Source organism: Mus musculus, chromosome 3 (assembly GCF_000001635.26).
Source record: "Mus musculus strain C57BL/6J chromosome 3, GRCm38.p6 C57BL/6J".
Lineage (NCBI taxonomy): Eukaryota > Metazoa > Chordata > Mammalia > Rodentia > Muridae > Mus > Mus musculus.
The window spans coordinates 68,460,058-68,476,653 of record NC_000069.6 but is presented as its reverse complement, the minus strand read 5'-3'; the positions used below and the strand labels follow the sequence as shown (position 1 = coordinate 68,476,653).

The following is a 16,596-nucleotide window of genomic DNA, read 5'->3' as shown; positions in this document are numbered from 1 at the left end:
GTGACCTCATCCAAATGTTGTGAGATTAGCTACTAGGTAAGACGAGATTTTTTCTCTACATGAAAAGTTAGCTTTCTATGAAACGCAAACTTGGTAACCCTCCCTGCTTTGTTCTTGGCTAGAACGTGGGGTGTGTCTCCTCCTGTAGGGCCACACCCAAGGCTCTGCATTGTTTTGTTTAGGTACAGGGTTTCATAAAGTCAGGCTAGTCGTGATCTCACTATATAGTCAAATAACCCTTTGGGTCTATGCGCCCAGTGCTAGGATTTCATGGGTACAACACCATACTCATCAGTTCATGAAGTGCTGGGGTCGGAACCCAAGGCTTTCTGTGTTCGAAGTAAGAACTCTACCAACTGAGGCATTCAGCCTTCTCTCTGGGTTTTTATTTCCTATATCAGAGCCTGGGCGTTTCTAATGCTTTGTTTGTTTGTTTTGAGTCAGGGCTCTCTACTGCCCTGGCAGTCCTGGAACTCATTGTATAGACTAGGCTGGCTTCAAACTCACAGAGATATGCTTGACTCTGCCTCCTGAGTGCTGGGAAAGGTGGCCAGGCAAGAGCCAGACTGCTACGATATTTCTGTACCTTGGGAAGTAAAGGTGCCAGGGATCGACTCTGGGGTCTCTTGCATACTAAGCACGTGTGCTCTACCATTGAGCCCCTCCTTGGTTGCTGGGCTGATAGAGTCTTCATGATAATTTTAAAGACAATGATTTGGTTAGGGGTGGGGAGTGGCCTGATCTTGCTGTTTTTTTCTCAGTTTCATTCAGAAAGTAGAAGGCAGGATATGAGTTGGTGAGCACCAGACTCCATCCACTTAGAGGGAAGGTAGGTACTTCTTATTATGACTAGTCGCCATGCTCAGCTACACATGGAATACAAATGGGGAAGACCCAGGTTTGGCTGCAGAGGCATCTGCCACCCAGTGGAAGCACTCACCAGTAGACAGACAGACAGACAGACAGACAGGCACCTACTATCTCTCTCCCTCTTTATATCAATACTTGTAGGCTCAGCCAGTGGACAGGATGCTTCTCCCATGGGTAAGAAGTGGGTCCTGTGAAGGTGAATCAGCAGGTTCGCATTGCTTCGTGGGTCTCTGCATATTGGGATAGTCTGAGAAGTCTGAGGACCACTTGCTTAGGGATGCAGAAGATGTAGCTATAGGGAGAGACAGTTAGGGCATCCTCTGAAGTCCCGGAAGCTGAGTTGCCTGGGTTGGGAGGAGTGTATGCACCTGGAAGCTATTTGGAAGGTTTTAATACTGTAGTAAAATTAGCACTAAAATGCCTGCAATCTCGTCAAGATATTTTGATGTGACCCTTTTGGCGGAATAAATGTAGACCTGGTACCTCTTATTCATGTGATTAGACATAGGTTTTATAAAATGATACAAGCAGGATCATTCCTGTTGACCCTTCGTGGAGGGAAATTATATATTGTTGTTCAGGAAGCGCATGTGATTTCACCTCCCTCTGCAAGCTAGAAGCAAGTCAGTTCTCCCTCTGAGGAGGGAACATCTTGAAATGCAGGTGGGCGGCAGGGCAAGGGATCTGGCTTACGCTGCCTGCGGAAAGATTAAGCTCTAGAATTCGGTGCTACGATGACTCTTTAATGTGTACAGGAAACCAACTGATGTTAAAATGGAAAAAGTTGAAAGGAGTTAATTTCAGGGTGTTGCGAGAAACAGCTTATATTTACTTAGTAGGCTTCTTTTGTTTGAGAAAGGGTCTCGCTGTGTAGTCCTGGCTGGCTTGGGACTCACAGTGATCCACTTGCCTCTGCTTTGCAAGTGCTGGCATTACAGGTCCACGACACCGAGCCTGACAGCAGCCTTCCTTTTGAAGACAGGATCCTCCGGAAACTTCCTACTATGTGCCTCATCCAGGCAACAGTCATCTCTGTTGTTCTTTGATTTCTGTGCTCTCAGTTCTCCCTCCACTTTACTAACCAGAGCCACACCCACTTCAGTCAGGGCTTATTGTCTGTAGTCTTTCCTCTCCTACTACTCAGTATGGAGTATGTAGCCTCAGCCTGGCTAAAAATTGGCAGCAAGCCTCCTGCCTCAGCTTTCTGAATACTGGATAAATAGTGAAGACAGCTGAAAGCTTCCAACGTGATTTTTTTTGAGATATGATTTTACTGTGTATCCCTGACTGCCCTGAATCCTACTATGTATCCTCAAGAGATCTGCCTACTTCCTTTCTGAGTGCTGGGATTAAAGGTGCAGGCTACTGTATCCAAATTGATCATTTTTTAAAATCTGAAAATATATATTTAAGGATATTTAGTTTCTTTTTTTTAAATTACTTTCATTTTTATTTTTTCCAGTCCAGCCATTGCCCCACTCTCGCTCTACCCTCCCACAGTTCCTCATCCTATTCCTCCTATCAATTTTAAAGCTCACCATGGTCCAGTAGCTTCCCACTGAACTAAGACACAGCTCTTAGCTGAGCTGCTCTCAGGGTTCTGGGGGATTTGTCAGTAGAAACCATTTCTGCATCATAGCCTGAGCAGGATAAGCATGTGTGCATGCCCCTAAGCAACACTGAGACCGTGCACCCAGACTCTGCCTCAGAAGTGCCAATAATTTAATGTAGCCCAGGCTAGCCCCTGACTCAAAACCCTCTTTCCTCAGCCTCCTGAAGTTTGGTTTATTAGGCCAGCCTGGGCTATGTAGAAACATTGTTTCAAAAGGAAAGAGAGAGTAAGGGAGGGAGGGAGGGAGGCAGGGAGGGAGGGAGGGAGAAAGGAGGGTGGGCAGGAGAGCACACACACAGCCTTCCCCTCTGTGAACAGGTATTACAATTCCTTCTTTCCTTCTTTCTTTTTTTAAATGTTTTTCTTCTCTAGAAAGTAAGTCCTGCTATATCTGCTTCCTTTCTGCTGTATCATCAGTGACCAGGGATATGTTTTAATAAGTGTTTTTTTATTTAATCGATACCATTAAGTTATATAGTTTTATTATTCATAGCAAATGTTTAGATGAGCTGGACATGGTAGCCTACACCTGTAATCCCAGCACTTAGAAGGCCAAAGCAGGGAAAATTACCATGAGTTGAAGTCCATCTTGGGTTACATAAAGAGATCAGGCCAGTCTAGGCTACTGCGGAGGTTTGAATGTAATTGGCCCTCATAGGCCCATGGGAGTGTCCAGCCTTGTTGGAGTAGGTGTGGTCTTGTTGGAGGAAGTGTGTCACTGTGGGTCTGGGCTTAGAGGTCTCCTTTGCTCAAGCTCCACCCAGTATGAAATCAGTTTCCTCCTTGCTGTCTTGGATAAAGAGGGAGAACTCTTTGTAACTCCACCACCATGTCTGTCACACACTGCCATGTTTCCTATAATGAGGATAATGGACTAAACCCCTTAAACTCTAAGCCAGCTCCAATGAAATGTTTTCTTTAATAAGAGTTGCCATGGTCATGGTGTCTCTTCATAGTCATAGAAACCCTAACTAAGACAGCTACAGAGAGGGTCAGTCTCAAAAGATCTAACCAAACAACCAAATAAATGTTAAGATGAACCAAAAAGGCATTATCACACTCACTTTTGTATAGAATACTGTGAAGAAAATACCCTACCCTGTCTACTGATGATGGAGGGAGAGGCTAAGCTGGGTATAGCATTACCTCCTTATTAGGTCATAATGGATTGTTTCAATGTAACACCATCAGTTGCGTTGTAAGAAAAGACCTTTGCATACAAGGCTTTAATTAGTATTTGTCCTGACCTCACCACTTTAGGACAAAATGTCTATATTAGTGACTATTACCTATCCATAAGTTGCATCCCATTTTTCTTTATTTTTTATAAACATTTGCATTTTTCTTTGTCTCTCTCTCTCACACACACACACACACACACACACACACACACACACCCCAGAGCAGGAGAGGGGTAGAGCCTGGGAGCACTGGAGCTGAGGTTTAGCATTGGGTTACAGGGCTTATTTCCAAAGTGGGGCCCCTAGACTATTAGCAATGACAGAAAATTGTAGATATTCCAGCCCCAGTTCAGATCTACATATAGTTATTAAAGAGATGGGGCCACAACCAGGTTTTAACGAATGCTTTATGCTCTCGCTTGTTTGTGAATTATTGCAATAGAGAGAATGAAGTCGAGTAGTTGGATGCAAGTATGATGAAATGGGAAGAAGGAGGAGGAGGAGGGAGAGGAGGAGGAGGAAGAGGAGCAGGGGGTCTGTTCCCCATATGATAATAGAGAGAAAGTCAAGAAGTCCTGCCAAGCTGCCAAGAGCACATCTCTAGCAAGACCCACAAGCCTTGCTCCAGTGACAATTTCCCATAGGCAGGCATCAGCTTGCCACAAACATTAAACACAAACCCTGAGCTCAACAGACAAGTGTGTGCTTGCCTCACAGGCACCCTCAAGGGACCTGGGCAACAGGCAGAGGTACCGTTGTTCTTGATTGCTCCAAATACAGCTTTATCTGAAAGCTAGACACTGCTCAAGACAGTTCCCCAAGTTTCCCCATCATGGCTGCCTCAAGAATGAACAAAATTATCTGCAGAAGTCAAAGCAAACAGCTGGAGATGGGTCCAGAGATTGAGATCAGCTTCTCTAGAGTCTCCAAATCACCTGCCTAATGTAGGACCACTTCCTTCTCCTCATTCCAAGTCTTCCTTCTTGTAGCATCTCCCACGAGGTTAAAGACTCTACAGAACACAGTCCAAAGCCCTACAAAACCCAGCAGCTTTTAAGCCATTTATGTATCCACCATCATCTTAACAACTGCTTTTTGGTTCTACTTAAGCAGAAACTGACACTTTTTTTTTTTATTAAAGAATGAATAGATGGGGCTAGAGCGATGTCTCAGTCATCCAGACCACTTGTTGCTTTTACAGAAGACCCAAGTTTGATTCCCAGCATCCACATGGTGGTTCACAACCATCTGTACCTCCAGTCTCTGACTTCCTCTCTTGATTGTCACCTACACCAGACATGAATGTAGTGCACATACATACATGCAGGTGAAACATTTAAACACATGAAATAAAATTCTAAAAAATTAAAACTTCATTTGTATATTCTGAGAAATATAACTATACTTGCAAATAGTTTGAAGAGCTACAAAGTCCAGGGCTAACACTGTTTTAAATTTTCATTTTTGTGCATATATGTGGTGTGTGTGTGTGTGTGTGTGTGTGTGTGTGTGGTGTATGTGCATTGGTGGTTTAGATGTGTGTGCATGCAGGAGTCAGAGGAAGAAACTGAGTGTCTGCCTCGATTGCTTTTTTTTTTCTTATGACAGAATTTCTCACTCTAGGGTCTCTGCTCTTCAACATTGGGCTGACAGATTTCTATGCGGGTGCTGGGAATTGCACTTCAGTTCTTTTGATTTCACAGCAAGCTCTTACCAGCTGAGGCCCCAGGGCCACTGTTTTATGAGCAAGGTCTAGCAATTCTCCTAGGAACTGTTGAACATTGGGATGCAGCAGACAGGGCCACCCCCACTGGCGTGTTTCTGACTCCCCCCGAGCTGTGTGCTCAGGTACTATTATCCTTCCCTTATGCACTTGAACTGAGCCTCAGACACACTAAGGAAGAAGCCCAGAGTCGAACACTGAATTTAAACTCTCAATCTAAGGGAACTCTAAATCCAGCCTCTTGGTGGAAGAGCTGTTAATCCAGGAGACCAGCTTCAGGGTGGGAGTGGGGTCATTTGTCTTCCCCAGCTGGTGTGCATGCTGTGACAGGTATTTGGATCATTTCAGCTGCTGAAATGTCTCTTTTCCTTCCAAATGTGGCAGAGAGATTGTCTTCCATATATGTCATACACATTCCTGTTACATACAGTAAAACACGCCAGCTCTTCAAACAGCCTGAATAATGCAAACAGCACACACAGTGGTGTTCTCAAGAACAGATGTGAACTCGTTAAGAGACTTCGTAGAAAAGCAGCAGCAACTGGTGTTATTGAAGCACATGTAAGAATCGCTGTCTTCTAACAAAAATTCTCCTTCAACACTTTTTATTGGAGTGGACCCCTCTTACAAAGATGCCGAGATGGTTTACTGTTGCTCTTCAAGCACATGGAATGTTATACCAAAGGGAAAAGTCAACTCTTCTTTGTCTCGGAACACAAATAAGTAGAAGTGAGCTTGCTGTAAGAAGGCCCACAATAAGCCTGCTTGATAACTAGGAACGAGTTGCCTCTCCTTAAAGGGGACTGGGAAGAGGAACATGAACCCACTGTGGTTCTAAACTTAGGCTGCAGAGCTAGTTTCTGCTTCCAAACCTCATTTCCTCCTCTAAGGATGATATATTTCTCCAGGTCACAGGGAGAGAAAAAAAATGAGTTACTCATTTACTTTGTAAACAAGGACACCGAGGTGCACACTAGCTAAGGAATTTCTCCACAGTCCTAGAATAAGTGAAGGGACCGGAAATGTAGCCCAGACCTGCTGAATACCAACTGGTCTTCCTACATCCTTGGAAAGTCCCTTCTAATCCACATGCTAGTAGTGAAGAAATTGAAGCATGCTTGAGATAAATGGCCTTGTGAATTCATACCATTGGTATGTGACTGAAAGTCACTGTGTGAGACGTTTAAGAAGCTGTACTTTTAAAATGCCTTGACTTTGCTTACAAATGATCACAATGTCACCTGACAGAGATGTCGGGGCTTTGGGGGATGAGATTCTGCTCTTCTTGCCTATGTGCACATTGAAAGCAGCATATACACATGTATGCATGCATATGTGTGTGTGCATATGTATGTGTGTGTGCAGATGCTATTATGCTATGGTGCCCTTGGAAGTCAGGGGACAATCCTTAGGAGCCAGTTCTCTCCTGCCACCTTGTGGGATCCAGGGTCAAATTCAAACCATCAGGCCTGCAAGCAGTCTTTTGGACTCTTCTTTCTATATTAGCTTGATGCAAAATGAACAGAGCTAGTCCCATAAGCTCAGATACTGCCTATGTTGTGACTATGAACTTTATGCCTGGACAGTAGCATTTGTGGTGGTAGGTCAGGCTCAAGAGAGTCCTTTATGGTTTTCGGGTAGCAAGTCAGAGTCAGACTTTGCCCACACATGAACAGCCAGGCAAGTGAGAAGCCCTTGAATGGAAATGGAAAACCTTGAATGGAAAAAGCCCAGTTGCTTAAAAACAAAATCTTTTCAAGGAGTCTTGAGGAAGCACTAACAAGTGCATAGGGCACTCATTAGTCAATAAATTAGCTAATAAATTCTTCAGTGACTACCCAGATATATGAATATTTTTTTACAAGGCATAGAATGTGTAAGGAATTTTAATCCAATTTTAAACCTTTCCACCACCAGCTACTGCACCAAAACCGGCTGGCCTCAGAAGATGAATAGCCCCTGACTTAGCAAAGAGAGAAGGCGACCCCACACCCTGCAACACACCATCGCTCTTTTAAATTCCTGGGCGGACTTCACTTTCGGCCACAGCTGATGAATGAGCTTGGTTAAAAGGCTTGGGACAGGAGATAAAATGACCCTTAAGGTTTTTTTTTTTTTCCTTCTGCCACACCCACTTCTCCTTAGGCAATCAATAAAATCCCACTTCCAAAAGAATGTATCTTAGCCTTTCCTAGATGCCCTGTGCTAGCAAGTATTTAGACCTTCAAAAGTTCTGTTAGTTGATTTCAGATTGGTTACTTAAGAGGCTACAACATCTGGAAGCAGAGTTAGTTAGTGAATGATGGAGGTACAATCAGCTTAAGAGCACCTAAGTCTTCCTGCCTAGGCTGGTGAAGGACAGAATTCCCCAGCGTTTTTCTTCACATGGTATTTGGGAGGTAACAGCGACACTTTGCCACAACTGGAGTCTTCCTCATCTAATTAGCCTCTTACAGCATTATATCGCAGGACTTCTCACAGGCACCCCTCCTAGCCCCACCTTGGGTCTGTGACTGCGGGGGGGGGGGGGGGGACTTACAGTTATCCAGACAAAGGGTTAACGCCGCAGCCTTCCCTGCTCTAGCGCTGTGAACATTCACCACTACTTTCCCCTCTGCAGTCAGCCCTATACTCCAGCTTCTACAAAGCCACCAGCACTTGCAGAAGCATTGTTTCCTCCTGTCCGCTTTAAACTTGCAGTTCATGAGCTTATACAGCTCAAGAGTCTAAACTTACCCCCTCATGGCTTTGCCTAGAATCTGCTCTCACTTTTCCTGTCCTGGAATGCCGAGGGCACGGTGGGGGGGGATCTGTAATCTTACTGCTTCCTCATTGGTGAAGTTAGACGCATCCTGGCTAGCTGCATTACTGCACATGTCTCTGATAACCTTGCTTTTCCTTCACCTCAAACTTCTGCAAGTAACACCCTATCTGCTGACCCTAAAATTCTCTAGCCGTTCATAAAAGCATTCGCAAGTCGCCTTGGGAACAATCCTAAGAGTTGGGTGCAAGTGAGAGGGGAAGGTTGGGGAACTCACCTGCAGAGCGGCAAGGATCAGACACAGGACTGGGCTGCCTGCAAACTTCCCAGGGGCTCTCTGCAGCCCAGTGTCTTGGCCTTAAAGGGGCAGGGCACTTTTCACCATATAAGGAAGGCAGTTTTGCTTGTCTGCTGCTTGGGCAGAGCAGCTGGTCTCTTGGCCTTTGAGGAGGCTTCTGGGGTCATCTGGAGCCTGTCAGTTCCTGAGGCAGGTTAATTGAACCTTGATAAGACACAAGAATAGCGCTTGGCTGAGCATTTTAAAGGCCAGGAACTGGGGCTTATCTTCTTACAAGGGAACTTTCTGGCAACCTGGAAGTTTTCCTGAATGCCAGGAATGTGTTTCTGCTTCTAGATTTCTGGAAATGATTGGCCCTACTCTCCTCCACCAGGAATCAGACAGACAGCCTTCCCCCTGACAAGCAGGCCCAGGCGCTGGAGAGTGCTGAGGCTTGGGACTTTTGTTTACAGCTTATTACTTCTGCACCAGAGGCAGGAGAGGAAGGCAGAGTGAGGTCCAACCACTTTAGGATCAGCGCATGAAAGACACCAGTGGTAGAGAGAAAGGCTGGAAGCCCCAGGTAAGAAAACAAAGCATGTGCCAAAAACAAACAAACAAATAAACACAAAAAAAACCCAACCTTCCCCAAACCCATCAAAAGCAAAAACAAAACAAAAAAAAAACCCAAAACCAACTAACCAACCAACTAAACAAAAACCCAACAACCACCAAAAAAAAAAAAAAAAAAAAAAAAAACCCAAGAGGAATGAAAATGACCCACAAAAGGGACAGAAGCCCTTTCGTGGCATTCAGAATGCCCCTCAAGGTTCTGGACCTGGAACCACTGAGCCTTGGATCCATTTCCAGTTCTAGCATCTCCACTGTTAGAAATGCTTTTCTTCTTCTCCGGTAATAAACCAACTGTGTACGTGTCTGTGCCTAATTTCTACTTCTGGGGCGTAAGAACCTAGAAATCCCACCGAGTACCCACCAACCCCCACAACTACCATAACACATCCTAAAAGTGAATAGTATTTATCTTCCACAACCCCCCCCCCAACAGATAGTTGCACACTGTCCTCCACCAGGGCTGTCAATCACTGCTTCAGCAGCCAGGACCCTGGAGTGTCCCCTCTTGGACTTAGCCTCCAGCTGAAGCTGGCAGCTGCCTTCACCTACCAACAGCGTTGGGGGAATGTGTTTCAGCAAGAGAAAACATTTCCTGCTGCTGATATTTAAATGCAAAGCTGTCCTGTTCGTTTGGGGGTGGATTAAAAGCAATTATAAAAGGCTGGATTCTAAGAAGCAAGTGCAGTTTAATTTAGTCATCACTTGGGTGGTAACATGCTTCTTTTTTTGCAGCCAACTGGCTACGGTCCTTTGAAAATGCTTTTAAGTCTGCCAGGTAGCTCCAGCCAGCACCCACTCTGCACTGCTTAGCTAACTCTTGATGCTGCCTACACTGGTGATCCGGGATTCTCTAAGAACGTAGTTTGCACCTGGTTATATAGTCTCCTGTTACCTTCTTACATGGATTTGTGTTTGTGTGTTTAAGGACAAAGAACACTTTGTTTTCCTCTCTACTCCAGTTACACGTAGCATGGAAGGCATAAGACTGACTTGCAAAACCCTTGTCAAACTAATTCAACCGAGTAGAAACCGGGGTTTCTGTTGGGTGTCCATAGAGTTAGGTGGATAAAGTGGATCTTTGCCAAATTATTGTGGTTGTTGACAAATAGACATGGGTTTCTTTGCTTCATTGTCTCTTTGAGCTCAACTTGGGTTTCTTTTCCATACCATTAAGTTTTCTTCAAGGGTGGAGATCAAAGAGAGTACTTTTTAAAGGTTTCATTCTGCTACCTCTTGGATCCAAGAATATGATCTCAAGGAAATAACTAATCAGAGGCAACACACGGTATGAGGGTGTTCCTTATATTGCCGTTTGTGATGAGGAAAATAAAAAATGACTTAGACTCCAAGGTCATCGTGTAATAACACCTCTCATTTGATGTTTGCTCATTATGTGTCACTCATTACTCCAGGGCCTTCCTAGGGATAGCTCAACCCCTCAGGACAAGCCTCTGAGATGTAATGGCCACCATTTCACTCCCTAGGCCATAAAACGGAGGCAGGAAGATTCAGAAACTGATATTTGGATTGAGGTTTTGTCTTAGTTATGCTTTCTGTTGCTGCAACAAACCACCATGACCAAAGCACACTGGGAAGGGAAAGAACACTTCCACACCATCGTCCATCACTGAAGAAAGTCAGGACAGGAAGTGAAACAGGACAGAACATTGGAGGCCATAGAAGAGTGCTGCTTACTGGCTTGCTCTCTATGGCGTGCTCAGCCTAGGGGTGGCCCTACCCACAAGGGCCTGGGCCCTCCACCACTGATCACTAGTTTAGAAGATGCTTATAGGCTTGCCTACATCTTGATATTGTGGAGGCTTCTTCCTCAGTGGAGGTTTCCTCCTCTTAGATGACCACAGTTGGTGTCAAGTTGACTACAAGTTGACATAAATCTAGCCAAGTATAGGTATATTCTTTCTGTATCGAACATCATAATAGGCACTGGAGATTGACAGATTTCTAATCAGGAAGCACTCTGCCTTCATACAGTGGTTAAAAGTAGCAAGTATACTAGGCATGGTGATCAAGTATCCTAGCATGCTAAAGACTGCGACTGGAAGACAGAATGAATTTGAAGCCAACCTCTGCTATATAGTGAGGCCATCTCAAGAAAACACAAGACAAAAGAAGAACAACCCTCATGACCTAGGAGATAATGCAGTTGGGAGAGTGCTTACCAGGTAAGCATAGCTCCCTGAGTTTAACTTCTTAGCATCTGTGGAAAAAACCGGGATGGTGCTGGAGAGATGATTAGTAGTTAAGATCACTTACCATTCTTGTAGTGGACCCAAGATTTTTTCCCAGCAGCCACCTGGTGGCTCATTACCATCAGTAACTCCAATTACAGGGAATCTAACACCCTCTTCCAATCTTCAAGGACACTAGGCACACATGAGGTGCACATACATACATGCAGGCAAAACATTCACACACACACACACACACACACACACACATCCTGGCACAGTAGCATGTCAGCAATTTCATCGCTGGGGAAGTGATACACTTTTCCAAATATCAATTAAAGTGGATTTTTGTTTGTTTGTTTGTTTGTATTTGAGAGAAGGTCTCTCTATGTAGCCTTGTTATGTAAACCAGACTGGTCTTGAGTTGACAGAGATCTGCCTGCCTCTGCCTCCCTAGAACTAGGATCAAAGGCTGCTCTACAGAGAGAGTTCTAGAATAGGTGGAGCTATACAGAGAATCTCTGTCTCAGAAATACACTCTGTCCCCACCCCCCAGAGAAAAGAAAAGAAAATAAACCAACCACCACCACCAATAGAAAAACCAAAAACCAAAACAAAAACCAACCAACCAAACAAAAGAACCAAACCAAACCAAACCAAACCAAACCTTCTTCTTGCTTTTAGCTCGTGGCCTTGTCTCTGCACTGAATGTGATAGGCTAGGGCTATGCTACAGAGAAACAAGAGTGTCTCTTGGTGGTGCTTGTTATGACTAAGCCATGAAATGCCCTTCACAAGCCCCAGTGTTTTAGCACTTGGTCCCTACCTGGTGGAGTCATTTGGGGTATTTGTGGAACCTTTAGGCATTGGGTTAAGTTGGAAGGGAAAGGAGTCTCTTATTCTAGAGTCTAGTTGAAGTCTTTCCCTGAGTGAAAGCAGATAATTCAAACCAAGCCCAATACAGCAGTAGAGGAGCTAAAGTGGACCAGAGAAGTCCCTCAGGGCTCTCCCCTGGTCAGGTGACTACAGGTCACCAGGGGAATGCTGAGAGCTGGAGAAGTCTTCCACAAGAATGAGCTTCTTAAGTGACTTTCCAATATCAGTCAGTCACCTGATAAGTGGATGTGTTTATTTAATTATATATGTATACACACACACATTACATACACGTATGTGTGTAGTGTGTGTGTGTGTGTGTGTAACAAAGAAAAGTAGGTCATGGAGTTAAAAGAGAGAGGATAGGAGGACAAAATAATGTAATTATATTTAAAGTTAAAAAAAGGGGATGAGATACATTAATATCTGCTTCAAAGGTTGCCCACACAGAGATAATATGCCCTTTTACATAGAGATATTTTTAAATAATAATATTAAAAGAGCAACGGTGTTTAAGACCTGAGATCATATGACATTGGAATGCGACCTTACTCCTTTCCCAAATGTGAGCCTGCAATCTTTTGGGAATCTTGTAAACAAGACCGTAAACTGTGTTTACAGTGAAAGCAGATCAGCTCAGGTACAACCCTCGGGGACCAGAGTTATACTTCTCACTTGTATTCAAAGTACATAAGGAACCACCCTATAATCTCATCTAATTTCCTTAGTAACCCTTGGAGATGTAACTTCAGAAACCAACCAAACTGTGAGTGTTAACTGTGACTCACTTGAAAACACCCATTCTTGGGTGTGTGCTCCCATTTTCCTAAATGCCTCCCTATCAACCTAGCACTTAAATTTATATTAAAATCACTTCTGAATAAACTCCAAATTGCTCCAAACTGTTGTTCTAAAGTTATTTTCTGTGGCAAAGAATCTTGCTTGTGCCAATGGCTCTTGGCACACTGGCCTCTGTTCAGTGTCATGTAATAAATAGCTGACACCAGAGTCTGACTTCCGGGGTGCTTTTCTTGCTATGATGAACCCTCCCTCCCTGAACCATGAATCAATGCATATATTTTACCTGTTAAGCTGCTATGACGGCTAAAGTTGTGTTTTAAGTTTTAATTATTGTTCTTAAGAGATCTATAAAACTACAATGCTTCTAAATTATAAGCCCTACTTGCCTAAGGACAGATAAACCTTTAAACCCCACTTACCCAAGGATAGACTTCCTGGAATGCTGGGCGATTCTTCATGTAAGATAACAAGCCATGTGCTTCTTTCACTTCTGTTTGCAAGGTTGGTTGCCCCAACTGCACAGAAAGTGATCAGGTGTAAGTGGGAGGTAGGTAGGTAGGCAAGGAGTATGTCAGGATGCATGCTTACCACCAATTGGATGACAGCAGGAAGTACATTGCCTTGTGGGTTTAGCCTTTATAAACACCAGACTAAAGCAACTTGTTGCCATTCTCTAGGAATCCCGTGTACCTGACCAGTGTCTACATCCTCACCAGTAGTTAGTAGAATCTTGCTTCAGATTTGGCTAAGAAATTCTGGCAGTGTTCTTATTCTCACCTGGTGGGATTAACATTGCTTCTGTCAGTTACAAGCAAAGAAACCATCACAGGAGATCGACTGTAACATTATTAGGGGTGGCCTTCTGCTAACACCACCACTCAGAGTAATTAGAAGATGGGTGGTGGAAACCAATGAGACTGTAGATAAATGAGTAAACAGATTAAGGTTTTCCTGTTTAAAAGGTAATAATGTTAACTGTAATTTACTTAATAGAAATTGGTTGGCTTAACTTATTTATTATTCTAATATGCTTATTGACTGGGTATGTATCACTGTTAGGTGTTAGAAGTGTTGGGTATATTCCCTGGAAAGCATCTGGCACCCATGGGAGCCAGCCGCAAAGAGAAACTTTGCTGCAGATAGCAGAGCTATGTGCACCGGACTATCCAAGCTGTTTGGAGTCCAGATGGTGACATCATGTGCTGCAGAACTGTGGGGTTTGGTGTTTGCCCTGCTGGATTTTGGTCTTGCTTTGGTCAACTTTTCCTTGCTATGCTCCATTTATCTTCTTTGGAATGTTTAATTCTCTGTCATTGCATTTTGGAAGTATGTGACTCCTTTCTTGTATTGTATTGTATTATATTGTATTGTATTGTATTGTATTTTACAGGAGCTCACAGTTAAGAAGTTGTCTTGAATTGAATGTGGCTATAACTGTGAGAGGCTATTGGGACTTTTCAAGTTGAATTTAATGTACTTTAACTTATGAGATGGCCATAAGCATACAAAGGCCAGGAGTGGGATTTTATAATTTGATATCAACTGTCTTCCACAGACTCATGAGTTTGAATGCTTCGGCCCTAGCTGGCAGTGATGTTTTGGGAGGTTAGATATAGGGCCTAACTTGAATATGTGGGACATTTTAGGAGATGTCTTAGGGAGGCATCTATCCTAATCTCACTTCCGGCATGAAAGCCCTCTCTAATTCCTCTCTCTCTAATTCCTGATCTGAAGGGACATGGGGAAGCCATAGCACATGTTCTCTGTATCATGAAGTCACCGTGTCTTCCCCACCACAATGGGATGTACTCCATCCGACTGTGAGGCACATAAATCCTTTCCTATTTAAGTTGCTTCTGCTAGGTATATTGTTACAGTCATGCGAAAATTAACCAGAATAATCATAGCATAGTTTGTTATATACACACCAAAAAAATAAAACAATAAGTATAATAAGAATAAAGGAAGCATCAGTGTGAGTCAGGTACAAATAAATCTTTTGATGGATACATAACTTTTAGATCTTGTGGTAAGATGAATTTGTAACATATTTTATGTATGAATTTATTTATTCATTTTTTTAAAAAACAAGATCTCACTATGTAGCTCTGGGTCTTCTGGAACTTACTCAGTCTTCCATACTGGCCTTGAACTCACAGATACCCACTTCTCTCTGCCTCCTAAGTACTGGGATTAAAGGAGTAATGTGTATTGTTGTTTTATGTTTATACTTAATATTATGCTAAAGGATATCATAGTAGTTTGGCCTTAATGCACATTTACACTTTTTGTTTTTAACTAAAAAAAGGATTTTGGAAGGCCAGCTGCTGTTTCTTTTGGTAGCTTTTAATTTCTTTGGTTCAGAGTTTGACTTATTTTTGATAACTGGGTCAGATGGAGCTATCAATGCAATGTTAACCTAAGCTCCTTCTCCTGTTTCTAGAACCTTGTCAGTTGCCACTTCCTTTAGACCAAAGCAAAACAAAACCAAAACCAAAACAAACAAACAAAAAACAAACAAACAAACAAAAAACAAAAATGCAAAATTAGCAATCTCAAACTCTGGCCAAGAAACACCTACTAAATAGTTACCAATATCATTTGACCTTTTTTTTTTCTTCAAGCAATTTTGGAAGCTTCAGTTGTATTTCTGTAAAGGTTTGCACCTGGGCAGTGGCACAGGGCTTTTATGAGGAGTGCTATTAACAGGACTTTCTGGAGCTGAGCAGAGAGAGGCTACAGGGAGCCCTGTTTTATAGTACAGTAAGGTTAGCCATTTACTGTCCCCATAAGCTATTTCACTTGCAATAAAGGTCAATGGGCCTTTTTAGGGAGGGGAGCTAGACCCCTGTCTCAAACTGCCATCTGCAGCAGTCTGGAAAGAGATAGGTTGTTTATTTACCAGGGAGAGAGGTTTCCTCTGAGCAGCTGATGGCAAAGGTTATCAGAATTCACTGACTTCAGTGCACAATCCCTAAGTCTTACAGCAGCTTGACCTTGGCTGCCAAGCTAAGAAGGCACAGCAAACGATAGATCTGGTTGTTATCTTGATATGTGAACTCTGCCCAGAAAGGTAACATTTCTGTACCTGGAACTCTCTCTGCCTAGATTTTTCAGAAAGCTGATGTTCCAAATGCCCGTGCCTTGAAGACAATGGAGAAGCACCATACAGCACAGGTGAGTGGCTCCATTCACAATTACTTTCTCCTTCTGCTGGAATTAGGGGACCCCACCATGATTTCCAGCTTATTTGGCAGAGGGAACTGAACCCAAGGCCTCAGGATGCCAGCTGAGTTGTATTTCCAGTCTGTTAGCTTTTTTAAAAAAAGTTTTACTTTATTTTTAATTATGTGCTTATGTGGTTATGTGCACGTAAGTGAAGGTGCCAGTGGAAGCCTGGGGCAGCAGATACCCCTGGAGCTGTAATTGCAGGCAGCCATAAACCACCTGACATAGATGCTTGGAACTGAGTTTGGGTCTTCTCTGAGTAGTGTATGCTTTTAACCACTGAGCCATCTCTTTGGCCCTCTTCCACCCTTTGATTATTTAAGAATGAGATAATACTGAGTGGGCACTTGTCTAAACTACGTACTGTGAGGAGCGGGTGTGGCAGCAGTCCCAAGAAGGCGCCAGGGACTGCAGCTAAGTCTTATGACTTGCACCTGACTTCCTCA

The 16,596-nt window shown here is 43.5% G+C and overlaps 2 protein-coding genes across 4 annotated transcripts in view; both read right to left on the bottom strand.

Moving 5' to 3' along the window:
• Iqschfp (Iqcj and Schip1 fusion protein) overlaps positions 1-16,596 on the bottom strand; it is a 734,263-nt gene that overhangs the window by 149,829 nt on the left and 567,838 nt on the right. The gene's annotated exons all lie outside the window — the stretch shown is intronic.
• Positions 1-16,596, bottom strand: part of Schip1 (schwannomin interacting protein 1) — a 561,681-nt gene that overhangs the window by 149,829 nt on the left and 395,256 nt on the right. Inside the window, exon 1 of one of the 3 annotated variants that reach the window (NM_001282045.1) lies at positions 8,425-8,471. The exons of the other annotated variants lie outside the window; for them this stretch is intronic. The gene's annotated coding sequence lies outside the window, so the exon portion shown is untranslated. Of the gene's footprint in view, positions 1-8,424; positions 8,472-16,596 lie in introns of those variants that run through there. 3 annotated transcript variants of the gene reach the window in all.